This window comes from Haliotis asinina, chromosome 16, assembly GCF_037392515.1.
Source record: "Haliotis asinina isolate JCU_RB_2024 chromosome 16, JCU_Hal_asi_v2, whole genome shotgun sequence".
NCBI classification, from domain to species: Eukaryota; Metazoa; Mollusca; class Gastropoda; order Lepetellida; family Haliotidae; genus Haliotis; species Haliotis asinina.
Genome location: NC_090295.1, coordinates 16,781,559 through 16,801,469, shown reverse-complemented (window position 1 = coordinate 16,801,469; position 19,911 = coordinate 16,781,559). Strand labels below are relative to the sequence as shown.

General features: G+C 38.0%; 2 protein-coding genes across 3 annotated transcripts in view; both read right to left on the bottom strand.

Moving 5' to 3' along the window:
• Positions 1–12,973, bottom strand: part of LOC137268873 (D-glucuronyl C5-epimerase-like) — a 307,371-nt gene extending 294,398 nt beyond the window's left edge. The window contains exon 1 of one of the 2 annotated variants that reach the window (XM_067803455.1): positions 12,898–12,973. The gene's annotated coding sequence lies outside the window, so the exon portion shown is untranslated. The remainder of the gene's footprint in view (positions 1–12,897) is intronic. The other variant, XM_067803456.1, reaches the window with a different exon arrangement.
• Positions 1–19,911, bottom strand: part of LOC137268878 (short-chain dehydrogenase/reductase 3-like) — a 308,772-nt gene that overhangs the window by 259,757 nt on the left and 29,104 nt on the right. The window lies entirely within an intron of this gene.

The following is a 19,911-nucleotide window of genomic DNA, read 5'->3' as shown; positions in this document are numbered from 1 at the left end:
TTACATTTTTATCAATGGATGGGTTAAAAAGTAGCCTGGAGAAAATATGTTTTAAATTTGTTTTCAAATCAAACAGAACAAAATTCTTTGATCATGTTTCCAGATGCAGATGAAACATGAATCGCCAGAATGTCTGATGCACTAGTGACAGATGCAATAGTGACTGGACGTGCTGAGAAAAAATACTGGCAGCATTTCACAAAATCTGTCACAAGAACGACTATTTTGTATTATGATACTTACTTAAGCAAACTTCTTCATGAATTGGGTGAAAGATCAGCCAATCCTTAACTTACAAAAACATCTTTGAAAGGCATTCAGAAAATAGAGCATTAAGGAAGGGTAACAACATATACCATTTAGAAAAAAAGTAGGTGATATTGGATTTACAAGCTTGATAAAATGCAAAGGATGAAGCGAAGGAGGTGACAGGTGATGAAGAGAAATTAATGGAGAATGTGACAATTTATTCCATTACTTTGGAAATGTTTCATCTGTATGGATATACGTTACTTTTTCTCATATGCATTGGAATGTGCTAATGGTATGCTCGCAAAAAGGATTATCCCCTACTTGTTTTGAATGGTATATGATGAACTACCTCTTTAACACATCACTTGCTCTCACTGTAATGAAGATGTTCCCACATATATTGTTATCCTCCCCTAGAAATCCTACTTAGACATTTGATACATATATCTGCACTATTTGATTCTGAATTCTTCCATTGAACACATGACTGCCTCCCAACTGTCAACACATCTGTACCACCATTGGAAATATGGTGTTTGCAAAACTTAAAAATACAACTAAAATGACAACTTAGTGTCTCATTTGTACACTCCCTCAAGTTTTAAATTCACAATTATCTTTCAATCAAGAAACATGACACGGCAAATTTCAAATAAATAGAAGGAGCTTCCTCAACCCATTTAACACTGTAGGCCAAACAAATCAGCCAAGACATCACTAGTCCCCAGACACTATAGGCCGAAAAATCGGCCAGGGAGTAGTCGCATCTAAATGATATTTAGGACTTTAGGAACTAAAATGACTTTAGAAACCTAACTAACATGATTCATTTATCAAATCTATCACTCTTCATAATGTCCAAAACGTTTCCATGGAAATAATACATCACAAGATCCTGTACATAGCAAAAGGCACCACTTCAGCTTCTGACTGATATATCTACCACGTTTTGCAGAAAAATATTGAACGGTTTTTGAGTTCTGCTCCAGAAACGAAACCCACCTCTCACTTTTCAGACTATGTCTGAAACATTTCCATGGAAACCGAGAAAATAATAAATCACAAAAACCTGTAAATACTAAAAGGCACCACTATAGGTTCAGATTGATATATCTACCAAGTTTTGAAGAAAAATATTGAACGTTTTTTGAGTTCTGCTCAGGAATCGAAGCCCATCCCTCCATTTTGAGACTAAGTCTGAAACGTTTCCATGGAAATCGAGAAAATAATAAATTACAGAAACCTGTACATAGTAAAAGGCACCACTTCAGCTACTGACTGATATATCTATCAAGTTTTGTAGAAAAATATTGAACGGCTTTTGATTTCTGCTTCTGGAAACAAAACACACCTCTCACCACCATAAGACTAACACCAAAATGTTCCATGGAAAACAAAAAAACCCGAAAATGTCAAAAATCTGTAAATAGCAAAAGGCACAACCATAGGCTGAGATTACTATATCTATCAAGTTTGGTCTAAAAATATTGAACGGTTTTTGAGTTATGCTCTGGAAACAAATGATTACGGACGGACGAACGGATGGACTGGGGATGGATGGACAGACGAGGCATCGACTATATCCCTCCACATTACATGCCGGGGGGATAAAAAACTATGCTCGCACACATGCTTCAGCAACTGGTCAACATCAGTGAGGAAATGTTTAGAGGACATAATTAAACATATCAAATGAACTGAACAATAAAATCAACAACAGTACTCTTAAAAATTGTCAAAGGAACACTATAACTTACTATTTCCATCTTTATCAGCTGATTGTGTAATGTAATTGGGCCTATGTAATTCAAGCGACATCTCGGCTTTCGTCGCTTCGAACACAATGTTTAATAACGATGTTAAAATATATGCATGAAACTTTCTTGTCACGGGTTATAACCTAGCATGATACGTCCTTTAAGTTCCATAATATACTTATAGGTGTTGAATTATTGTGTAACACATTCAGAATACTATGATTTTACCCAAAACTTTCGTCTGAATCTACAGGTTTTCATTTACGAGCACAGTATCCATTGTTGTTATCTGATTTGCTGACTTTGGTCACGTGTCTGATTTTGACTAGTCACGATTGTTATTGTAGACTGATTTGAAAAAGCGTCATCAGAAACCAATCCAATAAAATCACCTCTTACAACTTTGAAAATACTCTTGGCAAGGGTACAGTGATTTTGTTGATATTCAGATACCCACCATCAAACAAATCACCTCACATGTTATTCATACGAAGCTTCGAAAACAGAGGTACTTCTCACTGTTCTTTCACGTTACTAGGCGGAATGCCACTGATATCGGGAAACCCAGAAAAAAACTTTCATATTAATAGACAGTAGGATCAGACCTTTCAAATGGTGTATGATACGTAGTAGTAATAATGATTATGAGCTGATATTTTCCTTGATAAACTTAGGCTTCATCCATGACATCAGAGTCTCTGGGAACTTGGTGTCATGGCACTGACTGGTGTTGAAAGAGTTAAACGGCATTTAGAGTGAGTTACATTTCATGCCACACTCAGCAATATTCAAGCTATATGGCAACCGGCACTTAGAAAAATCGTATATATGTGTTATATGGATTAGCAACTTTTTCTTTTTATGGATGAGATATTTTAAATACTTAACATGTGATAATGTATAAATGATTTCACCATTTCAGGAAGCTTATTTAGCCACACTATCTTGACATTCTGACCTACCCTTTTGGTTCTTCTAACAAGGACAATTGCACTTTAGCTACAGCAGTTTTCCTTTATTGGATCATGAATATTTCAATAATCTGATAAGAACATATCATCATGAACTGCATTCATAATGAATAAACATATCAAGATTTTCATTAAAATATCAATTATCTCTTGAAAGTTAGAAGCTTTCTGCTTGATGAACCATGTTTGAACCTATTATGAGTGCTTCATTTAATATTTAGATAAACCAATTTCATTGTATCTGAAGTCATATTTGCCTGTTATCGTTTTCAAAAATGCTTGCTGAAAAATTAATAATTCCTGAAACTGGAGCAATCTTGCAGTGTCATATTACTTAAATTATTCAGACCATTAAGCCTAACAGACAATAGACTAGGGGATGTATCTTCAATATAGAGCTCTCATGGGGCAGATATTTGATACCGTTTTGAAAAAATAAAAAACTTATGACTATAAAATAACGTGTTATGATGTATGGTATATAAATTTTGAAATGCCTCATACTTTTTGACAAAAAGTGTTTCACGTAGAAAGAAGAGAATGAAATAAAAGAACAGAACAGCCTAAAGCACACAGAAAAGGAAACTTTTAATCCCAGCGTGGTGACAGAATTTTAAGATTGTCCTGATATGTTTCAATCAGCTCAATCTTATTCACCATGTTCACAGGACGTATCTCCCGTGAGACTATCAGCAGACACTCAACAGCAGAGTCTATTAACACACTACCAATGCAATCCCATAAGATCCGACCTTATGCTCTGCTGCTGTTGATTCAACTTTGCCAATAAATCAATAAAATCAATGTGACTAAGGACCAGAAAATGAGGTTTTCTCTGGATCAGTTGTTAGGAAAGTAGCATACTGGTATGAGTCGTAAGACAGGGTGGACAACTAATTTCAGATGCAACTGAATTATTCATATACATCAAGTCAAGGCAGGGACATTAGGGACAAATGTATCCATAATATGAGATTATGGATGAAAATAAGGTCCACACCAGTGACCTTTGAGACAAGATACATGTTCCTTGTGGGGTTTCTGCAACATAACACAAGTCTGCAGCCCATGTTTTTATGCTCTGAAGAAGGTAACTGAAATTGACACTGAGTACCCTGCAGTGCATGGACTTTGGCTTCTACTATGGAAATTAATATATATAAGAGGAAAAAAGCTTTTCTTCATCATATCTGAAACAGCATATACATGTTTCCAAGTCAAGTCTGCTTTCTTTCCCACAGACAATAATGACATTTGTCATAATGAAAAATTTCAAAGAAAAAGGTCACTGTGACTGTAAAGAAAAAAGAATAGCAAAATTATTTCATCCTGAACAAGAAGTAATGCTTAAGATTTGATAACATTTCCTAGAACCCAATTTCATTTGAAATGCAGGATAAAAAAATTTATTTTGGGACCTGATTTCTTTTTCCAGCAATGTCTTCCCATGATGCATTTCTTGCAATGACACCTAATTTCTCTGTATCCCATGAGACAAGGTTTGAATAAAATTCATCAATTCCAACTAGCGCCACCAGACTATAGGTCCACTCAACCTGTCTCGGTACTCGTTGATCAGATTGCGAAATAAAAATTCACAATGATATCTAAGTTTTGCGTCATAACCTCGATTAACTATGACTCTGATTGATGTTAAAAATAACTTGACAAATGAAAGAACAGACAAAGTGAGAAGATTTACAATTGCCCATGGAGACTAGTGGCAGAGCACTCTGCTTTAATCAAAGTCTCACAATAGGTTCCTCATGCAACAGAGTGGATGAGAGGCAACAGTGAGCACTTAATTTGGCAACAGCTCAACAGACGCCATGATGTATACAGCATCTACACCAATAACAAGCTGCTTTTATTCATCTCCATCTTGTTCTGTGAAATTTTATATCCCAAGGAATAAACTTGCACAACTGAATTATTTTTATAAAAATGCGAAATATGAAGGCTTTCCAGATCTTTTCAAAGAGCTAATGGTTCTGACTAATTAGTTGGTTGACATTTGTGCAGTGTTATAAAACTATTTGATATTATCCGGATACGTCTTAACATTTTTAATATTGCAGCAAGTATGTTTTTTCACAGAATTTAACCAAAAGCATCATCGCCATGGACATCAGAAATGGAACTCATACCGTACATTACCGTGTATAAGCCGCACCTCCTAACTTGACCCTTAAAATCAGTCTCAAAATGGTATCATTCTTATATATGCTGACCCCACACCCACCCGCAATAGGTCGTGGAAAACTCACACCAAAGGACATCATAACGTAAGTACGTTTGGTGAGAATAACATCTAACAATGACTTTCCTGACCATTGTTGAAGAAACCTGTGTTTGTTTGGTGCTTCTTATCCAACATGAGATCATTTTGCTGAGAATAATGAAACACAAGTTACAAAATTCTTAATCAGCAAAGACTTACTTTCATCATTTGGCTGAGAATTCATGTACAATTGCGCTCTTTAACAACTTTGACGAGCAAACACTGAGTGAATGTTGTTTTACTCTGCAACAACCAACAATTATACAGCCTGTATATTCTTCAGTCGAGGCTCGGCAAACAAAACACTGAGAATATGCAACAATTTGAATATCATAATCTGGGTACATTTGATGAAGGTGAATTTGTTTTCATGACAAAGTACCAACATGAGGCTAGAGCAATCATCCATTACTGTCATTTTTAAGTTTTGAGTGTTGGTAGTGAAATGTAAAATAATTAAAAACAAACTTTACTGTGGAAAAGGCACAGTATAAATAGCCATTATCAGTAGTAGTATTTTCTCAGTATTTGGGTCTAAGAATAAGTTATTTTGTAAAGACCAATCAAACACTATTGCACACAATGTAACTGGCGATACTTGCACCAACAAATCATCAGAAAGCATGAAATTCAAGGGTTCTCTTTGTCATGACAATAATGTTGCATTATGGTCAAAGTTAAAGAAATGTATTTGTTTGTTGTTTAACAACAAATCATTAAGCATTATTCCGTTCATATGGCAACAGTTGTGAAATAACCGAGTCTGAACCAGACAATACAAGCGGTAAGCGATGACATGCAACAACAAAGTCAGGGAGTCTGATCACCCAAAGTTGTTAGCGCCTGTTATGACAAGCGTCCGTTGCTGAAGACAAATTATTAGCCAGACACGTTCACATGGTCCCCAGGATGAAATAAAAGCAGATTATATGGAGCCCCAGGTTCATGCAAGCCATTGCTCAATGCCCATTATCCAATGCATGTTGAATAATATGACAAGTGTTATGATTTATGGTATACTTTGACACTGAAGAATGCTTGATTCGGATTGGGCGGCATGCTGGTTGAGCTGGCTTAAGTGCCAGGTTAGAGATCCAACAAAGTTGAGGGGTTGGGATCGAACCTGTGAGTGGGTGTAAACTTAAAAACTTAAAAGTCAACTTTGTACACAGTACACAACCCTGTACACTTTCAAGAACCCACAAATCTGTTTGTATGTGACCAGATGGAGGACACATGACTATGTGCAAACACATAGTTGCAGGTACAGCAACATGCAGTAAACTTAGACAAAGTGCTGTAACTATGTGTCCCAGCCCACCAGCTGTGATTGCGTACCTCGTTAGGATGATAGAACCACTATAAACAGGGCGTGCCTAGTGGCAGCAAGAACTGTATACTACCCATGGAGTTGAGACCAATAACCAGCGCTTTGAGCAAGCACTAGTTTAATCAATATGTGTGCTATTAAATATCCTATAATAAAATAAGAATAATAATAACTGTTCAACAAGCATTCGAAACTGATGACCAGTTCAACAATGGGATCGGCAAAGAAATGATCTGGTTTGATGGAGTAATCTCAAATGCAATATCAAGTCAGTTGTAATCTTCAACTCACTGTTTCATAAGACATTACTTCAGTTTGAAACTAAACCTAAGTTTTTCTGCTGAATGTTGCAGGGATTTTTTCTAGTTTTAGTTAATAAATATAAATGAATTTCTTTGCAATTCACTCTTTAATGTATAGAAGAACTTAAGAAAATCTTCATTTTCCAGTATCAAAATAAATACTGTAATTACTAATTTGGCTCATAGATAATGAGACCAGTGAAGAAGCAAAACATATCTGACTCCCCTTTGTGTAGTTGTGACGTGTTTATCTAGTGTCATGAACATCACATGACACAGCCTTTGAAGCAGTCATAAAAGGTCTGATTCCTCCCAAGCCCTGCCACAGGCACATGAAGATGAATTATTCCATGTTAGGAACCAATGTCTTAGCTTTTAATTAAATCCAGTCACAGAGATCTCCAGCCCTGTGTCATCTTTTTGAAGAAGAGGGCAGTGGGATAGTGCAGTGGTTGTCCTGTTGCCACAACAAAGACCTGGGTTTGATTCCCAGCATGGGCACAATGTGTGAAGCCCATTTCTTGAATCCTGTGCCGTTATATTGCTGCAATGTTGCTAAGAATGGTGTAAAACTACAACTCACTCAGTCCGGCCCAGAACAAGTCACACTCTGGTTTTCTTGATCAAAAAGTTTTTGTTATGTCTTAATTTCATCAACCTTCCAGTCTAGCATAACAGACCTGTGAATGTCACGGGGTAGAATAGGCTTCAGTAACCCATGCTTGCCATAAAAGGCGACTATGGTTGTTGTAAGAGGCGACTAACGGGATCGGGTAGTCAGACTCGCGGACTTGGTTGACACATGTTATTGGTTCCCAATTGTGCAGATCGATGCTCATGTTGTTGATCACTGGATTGTCTGGTCCAGACTCGATTATTTACAGACCGCCGCCATATGGCTGGAATATTGCTGGGTGCAGCGTAAAACTAAACTCACTCACTCACTCTAACATGTTATACAAGAAAACAAAATCTTGGCATAAATTTATCTTAAAATGTAGTTTATAAGGAGTTAACAGACTTTCTTCACTTTCAGAAACTGCAGTTATCAAGAATAAATATTGCAGATTTTATAGGCAGAAATTTATACATTTGCTTCATGGTCAGTTAGATAGATTTTGCTTCACACTGACCCTTGTACATGTCAGATTTTCACTCACCTATACCTACTATGATATTGCTAAAAACAGCGTAAAACCATAGTGACTCACGGTATGAAAAATATTCAGGCAGTATGAAAACCAACTGCTCAGTCAACACAGGGAAGTCTGAATGGATTTTACAGCTGCTTCAAGATGAGAGCACTTTTAATGCTTTTGTCTCCAGTGCAAGAAATATTTCTTTTCATTCCTCTTCAACATTTACTATAATATAGGTACAGCAACTGAGAAGACATAACCGGTGAGATTCAATAAAGAGTAGTAGTTATTACACTTGATTTAGTTTATTATACTTTAAAAGATAAAAAAAAAAAATATGTCAATTTGAGAAGCTAACCAACACTCAGCTACAATGTCCTACCTAGCATGTACCATGTGAACTAGTTTCGGGAATCGGAAACCAAATCAAATATCGATCTTGGGCCGTATAATTATCGAAACATATACATGATTAATGTAATCACCATTTTTAAGGGGTTTTGCCCAAGATTTCTTCCTAATACAATTCACAATAGATATATTCACAACAGGTTACAGTAAAAAATACTGCAGTGATGACTACAAAGCTATGAATACAATGCACATAGCTTAAAGGTCACATGCAACGTAAAACACAACTTTGCAGATTCTGATACCTTTCAGTATGTACTTACCAAAACTAATCATCAAAAATGCCAATTAACCTATAAAGTTGAAAAAAGAACACGATGAAAAAATGCCCGCAAAATCAGAGTTCAAACGATTCAGTAAATTTCCCCCAGCGCTGGAGGAAAAGGTGGTTTCAAAAGCTGTGCTGCGCTGCACCCACAACACATGCGCAGTGAATAGGTTCGCAAAGCTTGAAACAGTATGCCTGCCCAGAGTATGAGGTCGTGGGCAGTAGTCTAAAACTTGTTGGTTGTAGAAACATGTTCATTGTGGTAAGCAGCCTCTGTCACAGAGAAAGCTCAGTGCCTGGTTTATTGACACCTATATGTCTGTCTGCCTGTCTGCTAACGAAAATATGCAATACACAGCTTCAATCATTGACCACAAGCAATTTGAACAACACCTATCAGGCTATACACCATAAACAAAATAAATTGATTTATGACTTGTGCACCCGAGTCCTGTCTCTGACACATTATGTAATTAAACAGGTGTGATTCTTGTACACATGACATGTTTTTGTGTCTGTGGGTTGCAAACAAACTACCTGTACATCCATTTTTCGCAGATGACTGGATCTGATGGAAACTGATGCAAACTCTTGTCAGTTTCAAGTCCTGCTTTGTACATGGACAAATGACAGTTTCCAGCCACGCAGTAGTTCACCATCTCTACAGAGATGATTTTTGATTGAATCGAATGCAAATTCAGAGAACATCTATCTACAGAACCCAACATCTCTATATACATTCGTTATGGATAACAACTTTTTCTAGTGCATATGATTTTGTTTGACATCAGTATATGAATCCATACTGAAACGACGCAGCAAGTACAATAAAAGAAGTTGTTATCCATAAAGAATCTCACTTTCTTGTGACTCGACATACTTCTTAAATGCTCATCAAACAGATCATCTTTCTGTACACACAATGAGCCTTGAGCATATCAGCAAATAAACCGGCCAATCGGAAGCCGTCGTTACACTTGAGTGCACCCCCACCTGCTATGACTGGGTTCAGTCTCCCAAAGGCTTGTTTCGAGGGAAGTAAGCCCAAGTACAAAATATTGCTCTTTTGAATCGCGATTGTACGCTTATAATTTTGTTGATTTATATTTTACAAGCAGCAATGTATATTATATGTCATGAATAATTGATAATTGTATTTTAATTATGTTTGATTTTTTGGTTGCATGTGACCATTAAAGTTTATGCTGATGAGTGCATGTTAATTCACGAATATTCATCAAATCTAATAGTTTACTTCATTCAAGTGTGTTATACTAAAATAACAAAATTCAGATTAATTGAAAATGTTTTTTACAATCGATAATCATCTTAATCCTTCTTTCGATCAATTTTAGATTATTTTCGATCATCAGAACACCACTAAACCATCCAACAGATGCATTACTGAACAGGTGAGACATAACAGACAGGAGTGATGCCTGCTTATGTGATCAAGCTTGGAGAATACTCAGCACCGTACATATGGGCAAGTATTTGTTCAGTTTACACAGATTGTAAAACATATTTTTCATATCAGCAGAATATCTAATTACATGTTCAAGCAAAACATTACTGCATAGATTAAACTTTATAAAAATTAAGTTATAATACAATTAACAGACCTGTTCAAATTTATAATCAAATTAACCTGCAATCACCAACAATCACAATCTGTCTGGGGAAGCCTGGTCTCCTTGACAAAAAGTAATATCAAGAACAGGAACATGTGCCATAAATGAGACACTAGTTGAACAAGCCAATTCAGTAACAGAGACAACTGGAACGTGTTTAACAAATGTGGGAATTGAACCCAGCCCTTTGTGCCTGAGAAGCCAACACAATAACCACAAGGCTACAAGGACAACTGATGTTTAGCATGTAGTCATCCTTCAAATGATATCCTTTCCTTGAGTATTTGAAGCAAGAATTTATTGAGTGATTTCTCATTTAATGTGAGTGAGACAGATTTGTTTTATGCTGCTTTTAGCAATATTCCAACAATATAACTGGGGACACCAGAAATAAGCTTCATGCAATGTAGCCATGTGCGAAAGCAAACCTGGGCCATCGGTGTAATGAATGAATGCTTTAACCACAAAACTACCCCAACACCACCCCTTTTCCTATTTGATTTAACAATATTCCACCAATAACTCTACATGGGGAACCCAAAAGAGGTTCTACGCAGACCACTCAGAGAAACAAACCCTCATGATCCCAAGATGTACACCTTCTCCAAAAAGCCACCAACGAGGAATGCAGATACAACACACAGGAGTATATCCCTCAATAAAGAGGTCCAGACAATTAGTTCACTAATGCTGGACTATTTTTTTTATCCCTGTTGCAGAAAGGTTTAAGTTTAAAAGTATACATCACCTTATTCTAAAATCAAAGAGGGACAGTGAGGTAGCCTAGTGGTTAAAGCATTTGCCCGTAGTGCCACGGGTTTGATTCCCGCATGGACACAAAGTGCGAAACCCATTTCTGATATTCCCCCACCATGATAACACTGGAGCACTGCTGAAAGTGGCGTAAAACTACACTCACTCACTCGTCAGTGAGTTTGGTACCCACCCACATCCATCCATATCCACCCACACACGAATAATGATACATGAATAATCAGTGTGCAAAATAGTTCCCAATGTCAGTTATGCCTGAAAGTTATTAGCCCACAAAATAATTCACTCTCCCAATATTTCAATGCAGACACAGGTTTCATCACAAAGCTGCTGGTATAATGTTTGCATGATTTAAAACTATTACAACTTAACAAGTCGGATATAATTACAACATGACCCCCATTAAAAAAACCACTAGCCAACTGGGTTTTGGTTTGCCAGTAGACTAATGTTGAGTCTCTAAATATATATACCTCTGATAGTCAAACCCACTTAAATTGGAAAGGAGCCCCATGGAGAAAATCTAGACTTGCTCTTATGCTTCAGTATTGCAGAGAGGGCAAGACAGTAGCAAAAACAATGTGGTTCAGAGACTATGACTGAGAGAGACTAGTTTGCCATATCAATCTAGCATACAAGTGGGTGTGGTTGCATAATGATCAATGCAAATTGATCACCTCCTGCACACCTGGGCATAGATTTTCGAAGCTCTCTTAGCGCTAAGATAGTCGTAAGTGCCATGCGTTAACATTAGCTTACGACTATCTTAGCGCTAAGAGAGCTTCGAAAATCTAGATACTGTTTTTGTTTTGTATTTTTTTTAAACAGTACATAAAGTATGCGATATGCAAAAGGAAAGGTCAGTTTGAAATCACTTTTTCTAAAGCTCCAAATATAACTTCTTATAAAAATTATATCATTTGAAAAGTGTCTACCTGTATTACCATGCAGTCCTTTATTCCTATTATCTCCTGGGTAATAATTCTGTTGGGGTCATTATCAGTCTAGATTCCAAGGTTAATAATGACCATACTTCATTTTCCAGGCACCATTCTTCACAAGAACCCTTTAAAAACACTTAGATTGAGAGTGAGGTTATAGTCTTTCAGCAATATTCCTGCAATGTCACGGCGGGAAGCACCTAAAAGTGGGCCCATGTCAGGAATTAACCTTGGTCTCTGGCTTCATAAGCAAATTCTTTAACTTACACTACCACCTGTTCCTAGACTGAAAAACTGATGCTGATTTTACACATAAGATATGGAAATGTGAGGGCAATCTCGTTCTTGCCATTATACCATTCTCTCATCATCAGGGAATATATCTCATTTACAGTCAGCAATATTTCATTAAATGGTTTTGTCATCAATTAACATAAAACTAGAAATGAATCGTGCTTCATCGATACAACTCAAAATGATGTATACAGAACTGTTCACGGTCATCGTGTGTAAACGAAAAACGATATGTGTCAATATTGAATTAGGAGCAGACTTTCAGCTTATTTTCTACTAAAATCTCGTTGGCGAGAACTTTAACGCCCTCAGATATCTGCTTCCAACGTTTAGGTTCTCAGTTATTGTAATCATAAATGGTTTATCCATTCAAACTTTGCACTTTGACAGCTGTCAAAGCCGCGCCAATGTGCACGTGTGTTTTGCCGCTAGTTCTGGATATATTTATAGGCACCTAAGAAAATGGTACATATTTTGCTTCGCTGATGGCATGAAGCATTGTAAAACATCTTGTGTAATACAGGCAGGAGTCGAGTGAGTACTTACAATCGTGTCCTCTAAAATAACTGGATCATACAAAACCAACAGTCTGCAACTCAACCTTTCAAAACAAACTCATCGGATACCGGAAGTGTACCCTGCGTTATTTCCCTTGGCTTTGTTTGGGTGGGGTGTAAAGGTTTCCAAAGTTGATCTTACTGTATTTGGAAAACGATTCTTTTTTCAGTTTCTTTTTTAATACGATTTTATCACCCTGTTGTGATCCTGATTTTACTTTTTAATTTATCATTTTACTACTGACGTTTATGCATGTATGGATCAATTAGATCTTGTATATTATATGTATGTATATATATATATATATATATATATATGTGTGTATGTATGTATATTAGATCATGTGATAAATATCGAAATTAGTTATCCAGAAGGCGTAAGAAAAGAAAACATATATTGGTGTATTTCTTTTTCAGTTGAATCCACCGACAAATCTTTAAAAATTGATTTACACATAATTTTAAAGATATTTCCGAAGATAAGTACACGATACAAGCTGCATAAACTGCTCTGTAGTCCAGGAAAAATAAGTTGGGGCGCCTTAATTGTGTTTTCGCTCATGACGCCGAAGACCAGGGTTCGATTTCCCACATGGGTGCAGTCTGTGAGGCCAATGTCTAGTGTTCTTCGCCGTGATATTGCTGAAATATTGCTAAATGCTTCGTACAACACAACTCCTTCACTCATCCACTCATTCACTCATCCACTCACTTTAAGTACATTCGGAAGAATTTCAGTTAAATCACCACGTATGTGTTATTGTGTGTTGCGTAAGGACATAAACTTATATTGCAGACTATAAACACTTCAGTGAAACCAGTTTTGATCATAACAATGTTACATTCCTATAGTAAAATTAAAACAGCTAATCTGAATATCTGTGATTACACAATGCCATTTAGAAAATAGACAAAACGTAACAAATGTTAAATTGGAATTACGCTTTCTTAGTAAAGTACAAATTCTAGTAGTTTTTCGGGTTACGGGATTCAAACCCACACCCTCAGAGTCAAACACTTAATCGCCAGCACACAGAATTAGCCACCGGGACTTCCACAAAATGAAGTTCTAAACAGACCAAGATCACCACGGACTCGAACCCATGGTCAGCGAATCATGTTATCGTCAAGGGACGCAACTGTGCACCAGAGATCGCAGTTTCGTTGTTATTTGGGCTGCCAGTAAGTGAGAAAATGTTTATGCAGCAGTCTGCAATATTCCGACTTAATCACCAAAAACTACGGGTGGATATTTCCCTGACTTTCATGCTGCGATATACTGCAATAATTTCAGAGATATTGCAATGCATATTGTACAATAGTAGACAGGTGGTGAGGTCAATAACTGTCTTTATGGACCCGCTAAAAGCAATATTGACCGAGGGCGATGGTATACAGAGACACGTCGAAAAAACAAGACCTGAGACTGACATAAAAGGTGCAGATTTCAAGACATCTTGAATGGAAGGTTTCGACCCAAGTGCGTTCTAGGAAAGTGTAATATGCATATAACAAGGATTATCTAAGACAGCATTATCTAAGAATGCATCAAAGGGGATTAACAATGGGATACGTAATAATACAATAACCAATGGGAGGAAGCCAGAGTAAAACAAGGTTTTCATAGCAGATGGGATGGGCAGTAATACAATATTAGTAGGAGGAGGCCAGGGTATACATAGCATGTAGGGTGAAGTCAAGGTACACATAGCAGATGGGATGGGCAGTATTACAATATTAGCAGGAGGAAGCCAGGGTATACATAGCATGTAGGGTGAAGTCAAGGTACACATAGCAGATGGGATGGGCAGTATTACAATATTAGCAGGAGGAAGCCAGGGTATACATAGCATGTGGGGTGAAGTCAAGGTAGACATAGCAGATGGGATGGGCAGTAATACGATATTAACAGGAGGAAGCCAGGGTATACATAGCATGTGTGGTGAAGTCAAGGTACACATAGCAGATGGGATGGGCAGTAATACGATATAAGTAGGAGGAAGCCAGGGTATACATAGCATGTGGGGTGAAGTCAAGGTACACATAGCAGATGGGATGGGCAGTATTACAATATTAGTAGGAGGAAGCCAGGGTATACATAGCATGTAGGGTGAAGTCAAGGTACACATAGCAGATGGGATGGGCAGTATTACAATATTAGTAGGAGGAAGCCAGGGTATACATAGCATGTAGGGTGAAGTCAAGGTACACATAGCAGATGAGATGGGCAGTAATACGATATAAGTAGGAGGAAGCCAGGGTATACATAGCATGTGGGGTGAAGTCAAGGTACACATAGCAGATGGGATGGGCAGTAATACGATATAAGTAGGAGGAAGCCAGGGTATACATAGCATGTGGGGTGAAGTCAAGGTACACATAGCAGATGGGATGGGCAGTAATACGATATAAGTAGGAGGAAGCCAGGGTATACATGGCATGTGGGGTGAAGTCAAGGTACACATAGCAGATGGGATGGGCAGTATTACAATATTAGTAGGAGGAAGCCAGGGTATACATAGCATGTAGGGTGAAGTCAAGGTACACATAGCAGATGGGATGGGCAGTATTACAATATTAGTAGGAGGAAGCCAGGGTATACATAGCATGTAGGGTGAAGTCAAGGTACACATAGCAGATGAGATGGGCAGTATTACAATATTAGTAGGAGGAAGCCAGGGTATACATAGCATGTAGGGTGAAGTCAAGGTACACATAGCAGATGGGATGGGCAGTATTACAATATTAGCAGGAGGAAGCCAGGGTATACATAACATGTGTGGTGAAGAAGAAATAAAGACGTTGTTACCCATAAAGTATTATACATGTACCTGTCTCTTATCAATCAACTTCTAAAATGCCAATAGAAATAGAAAGGTTTGGGGCGTTTATTTTATTACATAATTACAACAGGTAGTTTTACAATTATGAATATATTTTTCCCAACGTCGACTTTTAAAAATACCCCCCACCCCACCCCCCCCACCCACCCCCACCCCAAAAAAATTCATTTTATCATCAGAATTAGAATTATGTTATAGCCTCAATCATCTCAGTGGCGGTTATAACTACCTGCAGCAGTGCTGAGCCGGAAGATGTATGTGGACGATTGTGCAAATGACAATCAAAGCTGGGAATGAACCCTTAAAATAGTAAACTCTCAACAAGAGTGCAGGCATAAAGGATGTACTGAGCAAATCCCCCATGTCAAATATTTTGTAATTTATGTCAATTAGGATAAAAGAAATATGGGATGAATGGTGTATGACGTTTTTCATAAATATATTATGCACATGAGTATAATTTATACCGCGTTTGCATACTATATCATGCATGATAAGCGTGCAATTTGACATGAAATTTCAAGGGTTGAAAATGACACGATTTGCTCTCCCGTAAACTCATCTACTTGGAATGATTTAACAAAAAGAGTAAAAAACAAAAATTGGGAAAACGATAGTGATAGAATATTTAGCAGTTAAACTTTAGTTGTGTTCAAAACTTCGAAATAAGGCCAAAATCCATTTTATTTCTGTTTTCCTGAGGATTTTATAATGTCATTATACAGCCCTACATACTTACACCTTTATGACAAAGGTCATGGTCACTCAGAGCCAGGGGCTCTGCTAATATGTCAGTCGCTGAAAAACTGAAGACCCGTACCAACACAACACGTTTCCAACACAACACGTGGATGACATCAGACTCGAACAGAGTCCTGTGTGTTTCAGCATGCCGCCAAGATGATACAGGTGGCTAAACAAGAAGTGTGGTGGTGCTGGAATGCCGTTTTCTATTCTTGTGCCCCTCTTGAGAAGTGAGGCTGACCAAATGAAACCCACTGGTTCAGAATTGTCTTCTATCAAGACACAATAGACAGAACAGCAACATTAAGTTAGAAACGGATTTGGGATTCGAATCCCGAATCCCGAATCCGTTTCTAACTTCATGTTGCCAGGCAGAACAACCTCTAGATGGGCGAAACTGTGCTAGGGTGAACGTATTTTGGGTGAAATGACCCGTAACTAACCACTTGGCTTCCCCACCACGCCTGTGACATTGTCAAACACTGGTCCACTTGATCCGAAGTATGTTGACCAGCAAAAGAAAGTACACACCTATATATTTGTGGTGGATGCTAAAATATAAACACAGAAGAACAAGTTACTCCATGGTTATGGATACAATATCGGCACCACGGTCGTTTTGGGACCCTTCCAGTTTTTCAGCGACTGTCATCATAACCCAGTTGCATAATCGATACTCATGCTCTTGATCGCTGGATTGTCCGACCCAAGCTTGATTATCTATTAACTACGCAATATGGCTGGAATATTGCCGAGTCCGGCGTTAAACAACAAACAAAAGATTAAGGTTAATTGTGGAAAGAACCAATACTATGACTTGTCAGACATTCCGTACTCATACTCAATTCCAGGAACATTCTATGTGGAACTACTGCGTCTCAGCAAAGATTAAACAGCTAAAAACTTTGGAATATTTGGAAGAGAGGTCATTATATGAGGTCCTACTGGAATGTTCTGAGTCACAGATTCGGAGATTTCTGAGGTATCCTTTATCAACCTTTATATTATCAGTACATGGTAAAAACAGTATCAGATACGCAGACAGCAGCATATTTATATTTCGAGTAAATGTCGCTAGATATCTTCTAACACGCTGAAATCGGAAATATCGATTTTTTTCTTGCGAATAAATTGAATCAGAAATATGAGATGCTGATCAAAGATACGCGCCCTATTCTGATATGTTGATAGGTATGGCCATATCTCATATGTTATCTGTCGCAGTAGAATGAACATTTCCAGAAAAAATGTTCATTGGCAACAATAAGTAAAAATGTAATGAAAAGAAGCCCTGTGACATTAAGCTGTGGAAATGTATACTCGCCACATTTTCTAGACTTGCGTGGGTTTTCTAGGACATATTTGCTTAGGGTCATACTGTGACAGATTACTGTGTCCAGTGTCCTGTTCTACCGGCAGTAGTCTGTTTCACGATCCATAGTGTTTTCCTGCTACACGCAGCCGTTATTGTAATCAGAGACATAATGGCCTCTGTTACGTCAAATCCATAAAGGAAGCAAACTAAAATTTTTGTTCAGGTCAAACTCGGAATCTCCCAAGCCACTGGACTCCTTTCAACTTTTAATGGAGAATTTTAATGGCATTGTGTTATCATTTGACGCAGAACTTTGATAAAAACCATATATTTCCTGACGCTAAAGGTGTAATATATTTTAAACTTCTCACCAGCGTATGTTAACTATGAAAAGACGCTGACCAGAAGGGCCAGTTAAGTATACATGTTGTTAGCTGACATCATACTTCAGCAGGTCCTGAAAAATGTCACTATCAAAATTAGACTGGTACTCTGCCTATGCTACGCTCAGCGAGCTGGCTACACAAAGTAGTGTAGTGCAGCGATAGCGCAGCGCGGAATAGGGCAGGGGAACCAGTCTATATCAAAATGCACGTCGCTCAGAATTGATGTGATGTTTGGTAACTGAATTTATTGTCTCCCCTTGGAAACAAACACTGACTGCCTAGATGACTTTAGTTTTACGCCGCTTTCAGCCATATTCCAGCAACATCACGGCGGGGGACACCGGAAATGGGCTTCACACATGCATGGAAACCTACAAACACAATCAACTTAACCGTTATACATTTGTACTGTTATGCGCATAACATTGTTTAATGTAACGATCTTCGTGGGACAACGAGATAATATTATCCCGAAACTTTTGCAGACTGACTTTTAACACCATAATACATCATTATATTCATGATACTTAAATAAAGAACAAATCATCTGTGATTTTCATCATGTCATTTGGGGTAGCTTTAAGAATATGTGACTGGTCCCATTTAACACATTTGTCTATCGAGCCAGTAACCATTTCGAACGGTGTGAGTGAGTGAGTTTAGGTTTACGCAGCAGTATTCCAGTTATATGGCGACTGTCTGTAAATAATCGAGTCTGGACCAGACAATCCAATGATCAACAACATGAGCATAGATCTGCGTAATTGGGAACCGATGACATGTGTCAACCAAGTCAGCGGGCCTGACCACCCGATCCCTTTAGTTGCCTCTTACGACAAGCATAGTCGCCTTTTCTGGCAAGCATGGGTTGCTGAAGGCCTATCCTACCCCGGGACATTCACGGGTCTATTTCGAACGGTGCCTTTCAAGGCAAACTAAAATTTGACACATGTTGATAAAAATTGTCTAACTCGAAAATTTATATGTTGTCAAACTTTCGTGTCATTTGTCTCTATTGGTGCGGTCAGGTGACAATTTCGTTGACAACACCGAAAGCGTGATGCAAAAGTTGGTGAGAATAGAGAAACTGGTGTTGGTTTCGAGTTGTTGGAATGTTCACACTCCCAAACTTGTGTTGTCAAACTTTAGTTTGCCATGTTAAGGCTGCTTCAGTCCCGAAATATCACACAACTCAACCTGAGGCGGTAAGTACAACGGTATTTAAAGATTAGCAAAACATTTCTTCTTCTGGAGTATTGAGGTAATATCGTAATATTTGTCACACACAGAGTATATGTGCAAGGAACTTGAACAATCAAGCCTGCATAATGAGGCTATATGGCAGACTTCATATTATGCTGAAAGACATAGCCGACACTGAGTGATTTCGAAACGAACCCGAGTCTCCCGCGTGACGAGCGAACGCTTTAACCACTAAGCTACCCAACACACCGCCTTTAATCAAATAAATCATATTTCTCATTAGCATTCAGCAATGTCTTCGACGGGACGAGAGAGCACTTTGTCCACATGAATGCCCAATGTCCGACCCGAAGCTGATACAGGGTATGGGGTGAGGTTAGTCTTTCGCCGCTTTTACCAATAATCCAGCAATATCATGGCGGGGAACACAAAAAATGGACTTCACACATTGTACCCATTTAGGGAATCGAATCCGAATTTTCGGCGTGACGAGCGAACGCCTTAACCACTGG